This window comes from Pseudopodoces humilis, chromosome 3, assembly GCF_049639895.1.
Source record: "Pseudopodoces humilis isolate 2021_Gansu_Grassland_sample_001 chromosome 3, ASM4963989v1, whole genome shotgun sequence".
NCBI classification, from domain to species: Eukaryota; Metazoa; Chordata; class Aves; order Passeriformes; family Paridae; genus Pseudopodoces; species Pseudopodoces humilis.
In genome coordinates, this window is record NC_142202.1 from 79,519,210 (window position 1) to 79,531,070 (window position 11,861).

At 37.4% G+C, this 11,861-nt stretch overlaps 1 long non-coding RNA gene across 1 annotated transcript; it reads left to right on the forward strand.

Annotated features, from left to right (window-relative positions):
• The first annotated feature begins 1,501 nt into the window (after window positions 1-1,501).
• LOC148184681 (uncharacterized) lies at window positions 1,502-10,930 on the forward strand. Its single transcript, XR_015772305.1, has 4 exons — window positions 1,502-1,568; window positions 3,968-4,037; window positions 7,704-7,850; window positions 10,657-10,930. It is a non-coding gene; the product is annotated as an uncharacterized LOC148184681 (long non-coding RNA).
• The last annotated feature ends 931 nt before the right edge of the window (window positions 10,931-11,861 follow it).

An 11,861-nucleotide genomic window follows, 5' to 3' on the forward strand; every position in this document is an offset into this window, starting at 1 on the left:
CCAGAAGGAATTGATTAATTATTCATAAGGCTCATTAGAAACCTGCTAACTAGCATCACTTTGCATTTACAGCTTTGGGAAAGATAAATCAGGTTTTTGGTTGTTTTGTCTTTTTTCTTTTCTTTCCTTGAGAGGTATGGCAAAAGGCTTCAGGTTTTCCAGCTCTGATCACAGTAAAAAAAATCTGGACAGAGCTAGTTGTAATGACAACTGCCTGTGTGATATTGACATACAGCAGGGTTTTATTGTGAGGTTCCTTTAACCTAGAAGTGCAAAAAATGTTTCTTGGATTAATATCTTTATATGTCAGTATTTCATTCACTGTATGGAAATGGGTGAAAGACTAGAGAGCCTTGACAATATTATGTGCTGGAAACTGTCTTGTGAAGACATCTTTCAAGCACTTGGCATTGTTAGGTTTTCAATGTATCTAAGGATAGATAAGAATGGAGAGAAAACTCATGACGTTGCAGCTAGAGCTAAGTGCAAATTTCTGGAGCTATTTTGATATGAGTGGCAAAGAAAAAAATTGCCACTTGTCTGGAGAAAACCTCTTTAGCGTTCATACCAGACTCAAACTGAAAGCATAATTCCATCAATGCTGCTCATAGATTCTTTTAAATTACCCTTTTATCTTTCCTTTCCAGCTCTACAGCTAGTTCTAGTCCCCATGAATTTGTTGGAAGAATGGATGCCATCAGAGCCTCACTGGCTTACATGTCCTGAGAATCTCTTGTTTCCTTGCCAAAATCTCTTTAGATTCCTTTTGGTATGAAATAGGTTCTTGCTGTGATATGACAAGATGCATATATGATACATTACATATCATTGCTGTTGTTGGATGATCTTCTGGAATCAGTCTGAGACACCAGAGAGATTCTGGTTTATCCCTATAGTATTTTATACCTGAATTTTATACCTCATTTTACAAAGCCAAACTGTTAAACAACCTTAGAAAGGTTGTTTAACAAGTTTGAATCCTTAGGAAAATATGGATTCACATATAATAGCCCTAAGCAGAAGTAATAATTTTTAGTGGATTTTTTTATGTTAAACAAAGCAAAAACATCCCCTCAAAACTCTCCAAACCAACCCTCTGTTTAAACAGAGCTATAATATAAATTTATATATATTTATAAATTTAAAAAATCCAGAAACCATATAGTTTTAAGATGCTTCAAATTTCTTTCTACCAAGCAAGAATGACCAAGCATTACACATAAAAGAAGCAGAGACCTAGAAGTATTTTGCTATCTAACAAACTTATTGACCTTGGTTAATTTTTACATTCTTTGCCTGGTATCATTAAGAATTCCCACATTTGGCTGGCAGTTTTCTCACTTGAATTTAGGTGTTCAACCTGCTAACTCAACTAGGAGTTTCATCTGGACTGTCTCTGCACCGACACAGGTTACTTTAATCAGCTGGTCTGGAGTGGGATGTCCCACCCTCAGAAGCATTGCCCTCCCCCTTTTCAATACACCTAGAACTGAAGGTGAGCCTTGAATGAGCACATAACCTTTGAATGATCACTTTGGGATAGTATGCAATAAACCTACACTGATTAGGTAAGTGGGATTGTGACTCCAAGGTATTCAAACCTTTTACCATGGTGTATTTAGTGTTAATTATGGCTAGGCCTATTTTAAGTAATCATGTCTACTAATGATACTCTCTGCAATTAGTATTTTACTTATGGAGTTTATTTATTATGAAGTCTGGTACTACTGACTTCATAATTTGGTAATGAGAAGGTAGTGTTTTTCTTGTCTAGCTCAACAGTTTGTGATAGTAAAAAAAATATTTTCTAACTTGTGTTAGTTATGTTATCCTTTGGACATCATATACTTGAGATAAGAAGTGGGGAGTTTGTGCAAATTAAAAACATGTGATTTGAAGCAAACACACATTTAAGAAAAGGAAACATTTGGAACTTGTTAGCTTTGTGAGTACTTCTTGCAAATAGATATAATTCTAATGGTCTTAAGGATCTATGCAAGGAAGAGAAGAACTTTATCTTTGTTGACCTCTGAAGCAGAATGATTGGCAAGTATTGGGACTTAATTTGTTGGAAAACAAGTGATCTCATGGTTTAAGTGGCTTTGTCTGTGAGTGCGGTAAGAATTATGAAGATGCAAATCACAGGGAATGAAAGAAATTTGGTTCCGCATCGTTTTATTGTCATGAATGTTTTCAGTAATGTGTTTACCCTAGTATTCTCTATGCTGATGCACAGAAACATCTGTTAGTCAGAGAAGTCCAAGTTTTGATAATTGTCTTGTCAAGGCACAAAAAGATCAAGTAGCTTGCTCAAGGTCACACAGAGAGTGAGATTTAGCTTGTGTTTGCAGAGATGTATTGCTGGATCCTAACCTTTTATTTAGCTGGTGGAGCTCATATTCTCCTTAATATTTAGAGCTTGTTCCATATAGCACATGATTAAAGTGCTTGAGGCTACAGCTTCAAAACCAACTGTTATTTAAGTTGGAACCTAAAGCACTTCTATTCAGACTGCAAATTAAAGGTATTAGATAGAAAAGTAAACAGACCATGATTTTGTAATATGTAGCTCTAATCACTTGGAAAAGCTAAGCTTGCAGATGATAGTACAGCTGCTAGCTGCATAATAAGTAATGTCAAGTATTTTAATCCTGCTGTTTAGAAACATTTTTGACTTTACTTCTAGACAACTGGGAACAGAAAAAGATCTATTCTTGGATTATGTATTTGCTATTTAACACACCAAGCTGTAGATTTTAAAACACATTGTATCCTAATTTCCTTAAAATTTGTTATTTATTTAAAGACAAACCTTCACTTTGAAGGATTTTTTTCATTTAAAAGGAATATTTTGGAAATAAATTTCTTTCTTTTTAAAGATTAAATCTATGACTATTGGAATAACAATTTATTTTAATAAAAATTTAGGTGTGTGATGCTGCAGAATGTAAAATTTGTTGGATATTCATTCCATTTAGAAGTAATTTGGAAAAATCATTGCAGTGGATTGCTCAGTAGTCCAACAGGTTGATACAAATGCATAATATCTGTGCTTAAGTCATAAAGCAATGAGATTTTTCTTAGCAGATCAGAGCAAGGGCTCCTTTACCACTGTCCTGGCTGTAAGCATATATTAAAAATGAGCAGGAACAAGACAAGGATGTGTTGGTACTGTCATAACACCTGCTGTAGTCTCCCAGTTCTAACTAGTCTGTCAGTTCAGATTTCCTGGATTTGTAGCTTTTGTATTTTGTAATCTTCTGTGGATCTGATCATTAAGTGTGAGGGTATCCTACCTTCCCTGGTGATGATTTTAAATTTCTTCAGTGATTCCCAGATCTTCTCAGGTTGTATTTAAAAATATCTTTTACAGACTTGCCCAAGAGGCCTTTTCATGCTTTCGTGTTTGCACTACTTTCAATGTTTCACAACTCAGCTCCCAGCTTTCCTGTCAGGTCTGTCTAGGGTCATTTTTATTTGAGTTTATTGCCTATGCAGTAATCTTCAGGCCATGATAGAAGGAAGATTAAATTTGAGTTATGTTTGATTAACTGTTCTTGCTTCCTTGTTTTTAATGTCCATTATTTAAGCTTATTCTTAGTTTCCTTAATTAAAAATTAGAATGCTATGACTATAAAATCTCAGGTACACAAATATTACAATGACAGGACTGGAAAAAGAGTAGATATTTTTAGTGCATTAATATTACAAATTTTAAACCACCCTGGTACCTTGCTAAAGTAATGTGCACCGTTTCAGTTCTTGTTCCATTTATTTTTTCAGACAGATGGATCTGAAAAAATAAAGTACAGTGAAATTGCTAATTAAAAAAATCTATAAAGTACAGTGAAATTGCTAATTAAAAAAATCTATTTCAGTCATAAAACTTATCCTGAATAAATAGCTTACTTTTCTCAGAATCATAAAATTTAATATAATATTTCATGCTTTTTTTTTTAATTTTAAGGGTGATGTTGTCAGCCTTCCACAATATTGTCCAAAACATTCAGCTTCATCAAATCTCCGGCTGTGTTGAGGTATTTAGCACAAGCACCAAACAGTCTGGAAGAAAGAAATCCTGACTGTCCTTGAGCATTCATTGCTGCTCTTGCAGCACTCAGTCTGCTGATGTGTCTCCGTGTATGAGCTGCAGAGATGCATGTGTAAATGTGACTGATATTGGAAAATATGTCTTTAAAATAAATGTTGCCTGCCACACTTTATCCTCTTCAACACTTAGATGGTGAAAAAACGGATGTGAAAGGACTTGGAACACTCGTAAGAGTCTTTTCCATCAGAAAGGAAGGTGAAGTATGGTATTAAGCAACTGCTGGGGAGAGTGGCTTAAGTGGTGAGATACAGAGTGACTCTAGTCCAGAACTGTTCTGAGGTACTCAGCTGGCCAAAAAGAAAATTTGCTCTACTTTTGGGAACAAATATTACTGCCAGTCTCAGGCATTCGAAAATCATGAATCAGAGCTCAAAAATCACAAGATTAAGAAGAAGAACTTTAAGAAACAGTACACATTTGAATATATTTGTACCCTGTTTTTTCAGTATTTCATGTACATAAAACATGCTTTCCAAGTAATCCTCCACACCCTTGAGGGTTAACAGGTACTCTTAAAAATGGAGGTTTTCATGAGGTAACATGACTTGAAGAGACTGGGTTTTGTGAAAACCATTGCCTATCAGAAACTTGGATAATACATTCAAAAGGGTTAGCAATAAAGAGTAAAGGAATGGGGAAATGAAGTACAAAGGCTTCAGAAAGCTTAAACTGCCTCTCTGAGTGAGCTGACAGCGCTGTTACTGAAATTAAAGTGAAGCTGGCCAGATGAGAAGAGACTGTAAAGATTTTATCGATTAACCTTGTGCAGGGAATACACATCTCATTTTTCCTGGTAAAACAGAACAGGCTCCAAAGAATAAAATGTGGTGATTTAGAAAACTGCTCAAAGGAGAAGCAATGACAGGATTTATGGCATTCCTAAAAACACAGAAAATAACTAAAATGTGGGAATGTTGTCTCTGTCACTTACACAATTCTTACATTTTGATAGGCTTATGTAAAGATCCTATAGGGCAGAAGCACAAAACCCCTCAAGATATGTTGTTTTCTGTTTCTAGAATTATCAGACTCAGCAATGATTTTTTACAGGCAGCTGGGAAGAACAATGAAGAGCTGTATAAGAGCAAAATTATCTATTCCGATGACAATTACTACCCTGAAGTTCAGAAAATTTGGAGATGTTTTGGAACTAAGCAAAGCCATCTTAAGAAAAGGAATAAGGACCTTTGTTGCATAATCATCACAACTAAGATGAATATTATTATATAAGAACAAAAGATCCTAGAGAACCATTGCCAATGCTTGACAGTTCAGGCATTGTGATTCTTTGGAGCGAAGCAGCAGAAGGATTGAACATGCAGTCTGCAGTAATTAAACCAACATCTAACTTTATAGCAAATTCACCTAGATTTTTAGACATAAGGCCTGACATACATTGGCATTCCAGAAAGGGAAGCAGAGAGAAAAGAGTGAAATATGAAGTCCGGATGCTCTATTATGTCCAAAGAGCAAAAAGGGCACCCAGGGGAGGAAGTATAAAGCTGCCTTTCTCTGAGTTGCAGAGTTCCTGCATCCAGACCCTTCAGGAACTTCCAGCAAACTTAAGGCTGTTTGGGGTTATGTATTATCTGGCAATGGACTCAAGGGTCCAATAAAGCAGCTGGGGATCAGCTTAGAGAAATACTATCTCCTGTGGAGGCAGCAAGAAGAAGGGGAAGTTCTGAACCTAAATTTCTCATTTTCTAGTAAGCATAAGAACATCTCTACAGCTGTATGAATCCCTTGCAGAATAGATATGTCAGGCTTAAAAGCAAAATCTTTGGGCTGTGGAGCCACACCATCAAAATAAGCAACAAGTTTTATAAACTCCATGTTTTACATTCTGCTATAATGGTAGGTTTAATAACCAGATGTCAAAGATGGATGTTATGGATACCAGGAAGGGAAATAAACAATGGGATAAAGGTATTAAAAAGAAAAGGCAGTATGGTGGGTAAAATGTGGAGAATAGTGATAGAAAAAGGGGTAAATAAGCAGAGGAACATACAGACAGCCTAAGTCAGCTCCATTTATTTCAGACTTGCCTTGTTCCTTGTCTTATTCTGAAAAGTAAAAGAGCAAAAATTAGCAAAAAAAGGGTAAAATATGTTGCAGTTTTCTGAGCTGTTTCTCTTTCCTTCATATTCTTTTAATAGGAAGCAAAAGTTTTCTGGGGAACCTTATGAGAAGGCAATTCTTTGTCTACTTCGGCTGTTAAAAATAGTAGTCATACCTCTCAGCCTACTGATCCTTGAAGCTACACAGCTTTTCTGTCCAAATAAATTTGAGTTCAGGGATTACTAGTTTAGGTTATTTGCTGATCCTAACCGAGTGTTAGTATCAACCTGTTTTCAGAATGGCTTTATATCCAGAAAAAAAATGTAATTTAAACTTTATTCTTTATTGCACTGTGCTGGGTACATTTGTATTGCTGTATCAAAAACCCAAACTTAGAACAAAGGCTTTCTTTCTTTTTTTTTTCTTCTTTAGTGTCTTTGCTTATAGAAGTAGGTGCATACCTACACATTAATGAATACCACAGCTCTTCTGTCTTTCATGTGGGACAGCAGTGATGGTGTTTTTCTTCTTAGCATTTGTTTATTTTTCAGGAATATTAATATGAATATATAAATTTTTGTACAAGTTTGTGGCTTGATTTTGAAGCATAAATACCGAGAATTTAATAAGTGACATTTAATATTTTAATGTTATAGTGAAAGAAATTTTGGTTATTATTCACATAGAAAGAACCTTAAGAATTGAACATCACAGAACATCTACAGTGTTAATTACCAATTAACCTTTCTGAGTGCAGACTCCTAAAACTCAGATGCCACCAAGGGGAGAAGCACATGAAATTTAATCAGCAGGTTGTGGGCTAAGACTTCTGGGTCTCCTCAGCTGTGCCGTAATTAGTTACAATGGAATGAGCACCAAATTATCTATACTCTAAACTCAAGACACAGCCAACCAGCCATTGGGAGTTTAGGGCTGAATAGACTCTGCTTTGTTCAAATATAGCTAATACAAACAACACATCTGCTGGTGGTTAAAGAGACCTCAGTGTGGCTGGGAGACAATGTATTGTAAATTGTATGAGCAAATTATTGTTGGCTCTGTCTGTTACTATGACAGTAATAGTGTGTAAAATATGAAGCTGTAGCCAAGGTCAGGATGGACGGTATCTCAGTGAGTAAGATACTAAGGTATGGCTTTCAGTGTTATTCTGGCCAAATATATATTTATGCTTACTGCGTTTTTTCATGTGGCACAGCTTATGTCTCTGAAGACAGAACAGAAAACCATGCTGGCTTTAATTCTCAGTTGATTTATTTAAAGACAATAATAGATACAAGTAACCTTGTATAGATAGCTTTTCATATGGAATATTTACCCTTGTCCTCTACAGTCTTGTCATAACAGTGCAAAATCTACAGAGGCATTCTGCTTATGTGAATTTAACAGATGACATAACTTATTGGTGCAAAGATTTGCTTGTATCTGAGCTGTCAGAAATATGAGCTCATCCTTCTTTCTTGTTTAGGCTGACCTTTTCCTCTAGAAAATATTTTAACCATATTTTCCATTACAGACCTACATTAGGCATTACATACATGAACAAAAAGGACAGAACATTTTCAAGAAACAAAACTTTTGTCCTCCTCTCCAAACTTGAAAAGGGTATCTGTCCTGACATTTCACATAAAATGAAAAAAGGAAATAAAGAAGAGAGAACAAGGTAAGCTAGCAACTCGTTGTGAACTGTGTAACAAATAAATAACTGTCTTAGCACCCCAAATGAGAATCCTCAGGCATACTTGTCCTAACTAGCTGCATATATTATTCACCTTATTTTGCAAGACATGCTCAATTACTTATAATTTCACTTCCACAGTCTACCAATCATTTTGGTTTATTTTCAGCGGTAATATGTTTAGTTGCGTATCCAGGGGTAGCAGGTAGGAGGGTGAAAGCTTAATCAACTTGATGACAAATTGCTGAGTCTTGTATTTGAATTCAAGAATGAGGATTTAAAACAGTCTAGAGCTAACCTGTTCCTAGGCTATTAGGGATAACTCAGCTAGGCCCAGGAAACTGCAGACTTTGGAGTATGATGGTGGAAATCACTATCTGGTTCCTGCAGGTAGTTTTGTAATGATTAATTTTGAATGTAGAGTAGCATAGCAACTTCGTTGAGACTTTGTGCACTTTTGGTTTAGTAATGCATATTTTTAGAAATGCAGCAGTGCCAACTGCAATTGTTCTCTACCTGAAATTCTTGAATTAGTCATATTTTCTGATACCAGATTCCAGAGGACAAGAAGTGTTGGAATGCTGGAAAGCTTACTGGCCCAAAAAAATGTGTCTATTGCATGGGCGAAGTTGAGCTCTTTCTTCACATCATTGTCTGGCTTGCTGACTTTTTTCTATCTGGATTTCTGCTTAGTAATTGTGCTTCCAGTGGTCTTGCTCTCCTGTGCATCTCTTTGAGGTATTTCAGTCACTGGTTGTCTGAGCTGCCAGGCTCAAATCTCTGAACAGAGGGCTAGTAACTCTACATGATTCCTTGGTATATGTTGTTCTCCATTCTTTTTTTTAGCCTCTGAGCTCCTTCTTGGATGGAGTCAGCCTGCTCCATTCTTAATTAAATGTTGAAGGCCTGCCCAAGTCCAGCCTTGCCTCTCGTTTATTAGATTGTTTGTCCAGACTCCTTCTTCCTTAATGGTCTCAAAGGGAGCTTCTGATTTCATCTTTTCTCATTTGTGACTTCAAGTTTGTGTGGAAATTTGTCATGATCCTTTTGTCATTTGTTCACTTTTCTCCCTTTCTTCCTGCATTGTAGTGCCTTCCTCTGCTTGCTCTTTCTCTTTTGTCCCTTGCCCCCATATTTCTATTGATCTCATCCTGTGGATGAGCACCTACTTTTCTCAGATGCTGAGGTCAGATGTCACAAAAGGCTTTTATTTCCTTCCTATTCCTTCGATTTAGTCCCTCTGGGCTAAGGTTGTGGGCAGCAGGTAATACATCAGCAGAGTACCTCTTGCCTTTCTTATCAGGGTACACCACCTCCATCACTTGGGTGTCCTCAGATTTGGTGGTGCTCCTCTGATGGACACCTCCAGGACAGACCAGTGTGGTCAGGACAAATAAACTAGCAGTCAGCATCAGTTCACAAATATGCTGCTGTTCTCTGCTAAAGAGTGGGAAACCTAGGTTAGTTCTTCTTCCAGAAGAACTCTGATGGAGAAGTATATTGACCAACTTAACACTGTAAGAGTCAGTTTTCAACCTTCCTTTTGAAGCTGGACTGCTCTCTAGAAATAAATGCAAATATCATATAACTTGATAGGTGTCTTTGCATCTGAGTAAGTGAATGTTATTTGGGCGAGACCAGAGCTGAGCTCTAATCAAGTCTTTTAGGGGTCTACACTATTTTACATGAAATTAAAATCCTAAATGGGCAGGGTATAAGACGTTTCTCTGTAGCACTTTCTGTTGGTTTTCCAGTATGACCCCATTCTCGATCCAATCTTCGCCTGCTTGATTGCCCTGTGCAGAGTGTAGAGAGCACCAGTGGCTGTTCAGTGCTGTGGAATTGATCCTAATGGCCATGCAGTGTATAAGATGGTCATCATTTACCTGAGTCCCTTTGTGGGTCAAGTCCTGGGTGTCTCATTAAAATAATGAGAAAAGACATGGACAGGGGGACAATCTATCTGCAGTCCTCAAAAGTTTGTTCTTGACAGTGGTCCCGGCTTCTCTCCCAGAATGGATGATGCCCTTCTCTTCACCTTTGTTGCTCTGCCCAGTCTGCAGCTTCTGCTCTTGGCTTTTATTTCATTCAAGTGTTCTCAGCTGCCAGCTGGTTCTCCCATCCCAGTGACTGGATCACAAGGCAGACTACAGTTGTGAGTGACATACTGAGTAGTATCTCAAAAGGTAGTAAATAAAGGCTTACTTATTCAAAGGAAATGAAATACATAATAATAAACAAATTCATTGATTTTAGCTTAAGCAAATAAGTCTAGTGAGATTTATTTGAAGTGCAGTTCTTTTTTGTATGTGTTTATTTTTAAAAAAAAGTGCATGGATGCCAAAGTTCCAGATAGTTTTTTAGAATAAATTCATGAAGTTGTCAGATGTGACTTTGAAGCTTTTCCCAACCTTTTGAAAGTAATAAAACTGGGTGGGTTCAGTGCCTCAGATGGAATCTCCTAGACGTAAAATCCATCTACTAAGGTGTTTCATATTTTCTAAAAGCCAAAATCGTGCAAACTGCAGCCCGAACTACGAGGTGCTTGTTAAGCGTAGGCAGAAAACAGTGTCAAATGTTTTTTAGGCTGCCTTTCATAATCACTTGTTGGCTCCACTCCTGCAGGACCTCCTAGAAGGAGTTCTTGGCCGTGTTCTGAAATAATACATTTATCCGTAAGCAGCAAAGACTACAGCTACAGCCTGGTGTTTGTGTGAGATTTAAACACCAATGGAAAGGTCTTTTAACTTCTCTGAATTCCTCATTAAAATGCTGGTGTGATTTTCTACAGCCACCTCAGCTAAGAGTAGCAGTCCAACAAAGAAGCACTGGAAGAGATTGGCATTGTATAATTCCCTTTGAAACGTGGCAAGCCAAGGAAGAAACTTGGATCCCCCATAAAGAGAAATTGGAGCAGGAAAAGTATTTTCACCAATAGCGGCTGTGGGGAGGAATTCTGTGGAGACAGCTCTTCAGCAAGAAGCTGGTGGTGAGCAGTTCAACAAAAGACTCAAATTTAGTCTCAAAATGCTGCATGTCTTTGGGGGTGCTGTTGTCTTCTTAAAAACAAGCAAACAAACAAAACCAAAAAACCAAAACAAACAAAAAACTTTCTTAAGTGCAATATTTTCCCTAGCTGGGCTTTCCCCTTTTCAACACATGAGCTAAACTGCCTTTGCCATCTGTTCAGATCTCTGGGAGCTGCAGAGAAATCAAGATAGGAGTATCTTGGGCTGTGTATCTGTGTGTATGATTATGAAGAGGTTTATTTGCCCAAGGAATAATGAAAACCAATAGCCTGGAACTGAAGCCAGACAAAGTCATATTGGAAATAAGACACAAGGTTTTAACAGGGAAAAGACTAACCTTAGGAAAATACCACTGTGTGGAACGTTGGTGTCTCCATCTCTGGATATCTGCAAATGAAACCAGGGCCCTGGTGCCTGATTGGTGTGCTGCACTCCCAGGAGTCAGCCAAGTTCAACCTGCTGAGCCTGGCACAGGAGTAACTGGGTGTGAGTTAAAGACCTGAGAAGTCAGACCATGGGATCCAGGCCTAGCACGTTCTTCTCACTTTTTGGGTATAAGAAGGTTTTTAAGGAAAATAAGAGCATAGAGATACATCCCAGTTTGAGATTGACAGGCTTGACTTTTTCATCTGTTTGTTTTTACTAGATGTGTAATGACATTGTTAAGAGGTATAATAAATAGTTTTATTTCAGATTTTCTAGTATGTATGAGCTTCTGAAAGAAGTTTCCAAGGCTAACATGCACCTGATTTGTAGAAGTTTCCTGAGGCAAATGTAGTCAATTTTGTCATATTTTTATCACCTCCTCTAGACTGTTACAGATTTCCTACCTGGTCCTTGTGAAGTGATAGTGTATCTACTATATGAAGAAGGCCTGGGTCTGTTCTTGGATGCACAGTGTAGGACTGTGTGACACATTCAGGTGAACTGAAAGGGGTGGGACCATCTGCTCAGTATTAGGATGAAA